A 5,977-nucleotide genomic window follows, 5' to 3' on the forward strand; every position below is an offset into this window, starting at 1 on the left:
TGCCGGCTGGCGACCTCCAGGGGGAGGGCCTTCTCGGTGGGAGCCCCCACCCTCTGGAACGAACTACCCCCAGAGATCCGGGTGATCCCGGATCTCCCCTCCTTCCGCCGCGCCCTAAAGACATGGCTCTTCCAACAAGCGGGATTGGCCTAGGGAATTTTAGTGGGGTTTTTAAGAGAAATTTTAATTATATAGGCCAAAACAAATATTTCTTTTTAATTCGGTTTTAAATTAGGTATTTATTGTAACATAGGTTTTATAAGGCTGTCAGCTGCCCTGAGTCCGGTAAGAAGAAGGGCGGGATATAAATTGAATTAATAAATAAATAAATAAATAAGAAAGGAAAATGATAAAATATTAGTAGTAACTTTTGTGTGTCAATACATTGTATATCCATCAATTTAGTGGAAAATGGGTGATAGTATCTAGAATAGAGAACCTAGTTTGCACGGAATAGTAGAAGCATGTTTGGGTTAAAACTGGGATTTGGTTGCATTTGTGGCATACTGCATGAAAAATGCATGAAACCTGCCCAATATTGTTTCTACTGTCGGTGGGGTTAATGTGGTGGTTAAGACACTGGGCTAGAAATTTGAGAGTTCCAATCCCATTTTATTGATAAAGGCAGCTGGGTAATCTTGTACAATGATATGTGGGAATAACCTTGGAAGACGGGAGGAAGAGTCAATGACCAATGGTCAGACAAGTTGCAGCTGAGACCACAGAAGAAATGGGGGCATGGTGTATGTGTCAGAAGGGACTCTCCTTAATTTCTTGGCCTGTAAAAGTATGGTGTGGGTAAGAGATGTACTTCCAGACTTGGAAGATATTGTTAATCTTACAATAGAGCTAGTACTTCTGTGTATGCTTCTTGTCTGTATAACTTACAAGGCTGACACTTTGGGCCAGTCACTTTCAGCTCTAGGAGGAGGCAGTGGCAAACCATATCCAAAATGTTGCCTAGAAATTGCAGGAACCTGTCTAGGCAGGCAGGCAGGCAGGGTGAATTGGGAACAAGTATGACTAAGGCTGCTATCCTAATCTATATTTTCTGTACCTTATTAAAAACAATTGTGTGAAAATCTCAATCCACTAAAGACAATGTTACGTAGTGGAGGTTAATATCCACAGGCCCATTTTGTGAAACTAAATTAGATAATTCCCCTTTTTATTGTCTGCCTTTATTTTTTTATTTTAATCTCTTCTGCTTTCTATTTCTCTTCTTTCTTTATGTTTTGCATAATGTTGCTATCTCAAAATAGAATAGCAGTCTGGGTATGTAGAGCCATTCTTTTAAGGCACAATGATTTAAAACTGACAATATAAATAGTCCTTCATGTTTTCAGTAACAGACATCTCAGATATGATGTAATCTGTATTGATTTGTTAAAATAAATGCCCCTCAATCCATCTCTAAATGCTTGCTGAAGTAAACAGTACTCTTTTCATCAACTTAAAAAGAAGTTCAAAAATATTTTCAATTGACAGCTCAGGGATATGAAACTGTTAGAAATGTTTATATTGTTTTCAGGAGAAGAACTGAACTTTAAAAATGAGGAAACTGGAGCACAGAGTCATCTTGGGAATTTCAATAAGGCACTTGGTTAGCTTCTTTGCAAAGTAGCGGGGTAGCTGAAGAAAAAAATGCAGTTGATAATGGACAGTTTTCTTTACAAGTATTAAGTTATATGGTTATATTGGGAACAATTTCCTAACCTAAAGAGATATTATGTATGTTCATACAGAGATACAATTTATCTTTTTTTCATATCAATCAAAGCTCCTTGACTGGGAAACTACTTTGCAATGGCCTAACCTAGGGGTCCCCAACCTTGGCAACTTTAAGACCTGTGGAATAACTCCCAGAATTCCCCAGCCAGCATAGCTAGCTGGGGAATTCTGGGAGTTGAAATCCAAAGTCTTAAAGTTGCCAAGATTGGAGACCCCTGGCCTAACCTATTCTGATTTGTAGTGATATCCAGTACTGCAAATACATAATTACAAGAAGCCTATAGCCCAAATAAGATAGCTGGGAATAGTAGTAAAGGAATTAACTTTTAGAATCCAAGACAGGAATGAAGTTGGCTCCAGGGTTTAGGAGCAGGCTCATGGACATTGATTGTTCAGGGTACTGTTTCTCCTATCCTTTACAGACTAATGTGTGTTGCAGTTGACTACATTATTTTTTTACTATAAGCATACAATATTACATGAAATTATTTCCAGAAAGCCCTTTTGATAATATTGATGAAAAGAATGGTTTGTTTTTTATTGTGCTGTATCCTGCTGCTCTAAAGTAAAAGCCATAATAGTGTTAATCTGCATAAGTAAAAGATGCCCACTCTTTGCATGTACGATTTTTCAACAGCCAACACATTTCCTTCATCATCTAAACTTAAGGAAGGAAGGAAAATGGGAGAAGAATAATTGCCCTGAATTCCATAATACCGATGATGTCTATTATCCTAAGTTTTTAAATAGAACAGAACAGAACTAACAAAGTTGGAAGGGACCTTGGAGGTCTTCTAGTCCAACTCCCATTCAAGCAGCAAGCCCTATACAATTTCAGACAAATTGTTTTCCAATCTCTTCTTTAAAACCTTTAGTGTTGGAGCACCTACAACTTGGAGCATTCACAACTAATGGAAGCAAGTTGTTCCACTGATTAATTGTTCTCACTTGCAGGAAATTTCTCTTTAGTTCTAGGTTGTTTCTCTCCTTGGTTAGTTTCTATCCATTGCTTCTTGTCTTGCTTTCAGGTGCTTTGGAGAATAGGTTGACCCCCCCCTTCTTTCTGGCAGCCCCTCTAATACTGGAACACTGCTTTCATGTCATCCCTAATCCTTCTTTTCAATTACTTCTAATGGTTTCATCTTTCAAATGACTTCTAATGTATGAAATGTTCAATATCCTTGCCCCTTTCACATAATTTAGAAAGAATCATGTATATATTGAAAAAAATAGAGAAAGAGAAGTTACATATATAAATCAAGTAAGCAAGGTCGTGTTTTCTTCTGTATGCATTACATGTAGACAATCCACATAAAAATGGTTTCAAACACATTCTGTACATTTATTCTGTCCACTTCTCAATGAAGCACTATTTCTCTTCCTGTACTGTCCAAGGCCAAACCCAAGTAGGAAAAATAGCCTTTTCAAAGCTGAGCTCTGTTTCAAAAATGAGTATAGTTTGGCAAATCTTTTGTAACTGTAATCATCATAAAATAGCTTAAAGATTGAAGTACAGAAAGCTGCTTACGTTAAATTACACCATGGTCCTTAGAGTTCAATAATGCCTATTAGCCTTCCTCAACATGATGCCCTCTGGATGGTCATATTAGTACAACAGATGTTGTAATTTAACTCATCTTGATAGCACCCAGAAGGGGAATGTCTTGCCTACTTTACTGGGCATCCCATTTTCAGAATTTCAAGCAGAATTCTTTACTAGCTCTATTTCAAATTATGTTAATATTAGAGTTTCTGTTGGTATGCAAAGAGAGTGCCCAGAGTTTTAGTCCTACTCTAAATATTATTCAAGATAATTTGTACACAGAAACACACATGACAAAACATAAAGGGATGTGGCTGGAACATTCAGGCCAACTAAGACAATAGTAGTTACTAAGCATGTTCCTTTACTACTTTAAAATAGTTGTATTTTTTTTTAAAAAAAAATCAATATAACCTATATTTTCCATCAGGATTTATGGGATGCCCATTCTAAAGACAAAACAGCTGGTTTCATGTCAATGTAATTAGCAGAGAATGCGGCTGATGGAACAAAGCACAATGCTTTAATTTTCTACACTGATTTCAAAAGCTGCCCCTGGAACTAATTTGTTGTTGTGACCTTTCAAGCTGATGCTGACTGCCACAAAAGAGAAATGAAAACTTTGAGCAAATTTAATTGCTTTTTCTCCAGCAACATTTTTAACCTGATTCTGAGAAAAAAAAGTCAAAGAAATTGAAAGCAACATAGCAAGTGACATATTAGAAAACATTCATCTTTCTCTAGCCTTTCTTTAAGCATATTTATTCATGTATTATCCAGGTTTTCATGTACCTATTTCTTCTTAATTTTGAACAAAAAATATGTTCAGCAGCAGCCTGTGCTAAAGATTTAATAGAGGTTATTTCAAAAAGTTTGAAAAACAAGGATTGAAATAATATTTGCTATATGCCATCAAAAATAACTTTTAAATCAGAGGTATACCATGTAAAATTATTCTCTGTCTCTCAAAGAAATTAAGTTGCTGAAAAATATTTATAGGACTTTACATCATGGAGAGAACTGTTAGCAACTAAGAGAAGAGAAATATAGAAGGACATTCTAAATATCATTCTTATACTAAGGAAAATCCAACACCTGACCAGCAAAGTTACTGTAGTTTGGTAAAGCTACTCAGCCACCTTAGTATTTCACTTGAGAGGTCATCAGTGTCAAATCTCATTTTCTGTTTTAGGAAGAGTGCCAAGTCTTGTAATTTGAGCTTCACATATCATATAAATTGGACAGCACTGTTCTTACTGTGGACCAAGCACAGTGAAATTCTATGTTCCCTCCCCCAATCCTGCTGATCGCAATATCCCCCGTTTGCTATTTAAGTAGACACGTGCAAAATCCTCTTATGGCTTTCACCAGGAATTTCTAAATTGACCTTGAATTGTCATCTCCTATATTGAGAATATTTTCCAGGACAGTTGTTCGCTCAGATTCTGTGTTCTGTGGTGTCAAATTAAGCACACTGCATTTATAAACTGCATGTCAAATGATAAGTCACTTAAAGGAATGCTCCAGAGAAATAATTGGTGGTATTTTTTGTTGCCAATGTTTGCTTTTCTTTCCTTTAACATTAAGAAGTGCGAGAAACTAGGTTTTCTACTGAGCTGTCAAGAATTTAGGGCTGAAAATTGCAACCAAGCAAAATCTAACTTGTTCTAATCTCCACTATCTGATTATATCATTATGGGTTTGTTTGTTTTTTTAAATGAATGAATGAAATAAAATTTGTAAAGCAATGGTCCTTGTAGAAGGCTTATAGTTTGAAAAGATACAGAGCATGCCAGCCAAAAATAAGTCTGAATACCAAGCAACTTTTCTCTAGTAATAAAACATCCACAATAACATTTCAGTCTCTCTTGTTAATGGAAAACATTTATGGATAGCTCTGACATTTTTAAATTGCCTGCTCGACAGATTGCCTATAGAAATGTTATTGCTATTTGCATACAACAAATTTGATGTTCAAATATTTAACTTATTTCTTTCAGGATCGTTACTTAGAATAGAAACACAATGATGTGATAAATATCCATCACAGTTTTCTGCACAGTTATGCAAATGATTAAATATTATCTCTTCCAAGGCTTTAATTAGCAGCATTTTGAGTTCATTTTTAAAATAACCCTGCTATTTGAAATGACACAGCAATGGTAAATAAAAAGTCTCAGACACAACTGACCTTGAAGCTGAAGTGACACAAGTCCTGTATGCTCACAGCCAGGAAGTGTAAAGTAGCCTCAAGTTTGTGTGGCAGCAAAATTACGGGTCACATGAGAAGCAAAGTGAAAGATGAAGAATGGGGAGGGAGGACTGAGGAGAAAGATATCTTTAACCATTCAGGTATTTGAAAAAAAAAATATTTGACCACAGAGCTATGTCCTGGAAAGCATAATTATTTTTTGGGCATCTTTTGGTGCCCTTATTATTAGATAAGGGCACAAATATCACTATGGAGGACGTTGAACATGCAATAAAAACATTACTATGAAGGAGGTTGAACATGCAATAAAAACATCACTATGGAGGAGGTTGAACATGCAATAAAAACATCACTATGGAGGAGGTTGAACATGCAATAAAAACATCACTATGGGGGAGGTTGAACATGCAATAAAACATCACTATGGAGGAGGTTGAACATGCAATAAAACATCACTATGGAGGAGGTTGAACATGCAATAAAAACATCAC

Source organism: Protobothrops mucrosquamatus, unplaced genomic scaffold (genome assembly GCF_001527695.2).
Source record: "Protobothrops mucrosquamatus isolate PMUCROS unplaced genomic scaffold, P.Mucros_1.0 scaffold272, whole genome shotgun sequence".
Taxonomy (NCBI): domain Eukaryota; kingdom Metazoa; phylum Chordata; class Lepidosauria; order Squamata; family Viperidae; genus Protobothrops; species Protobothrops mucrosquamatus.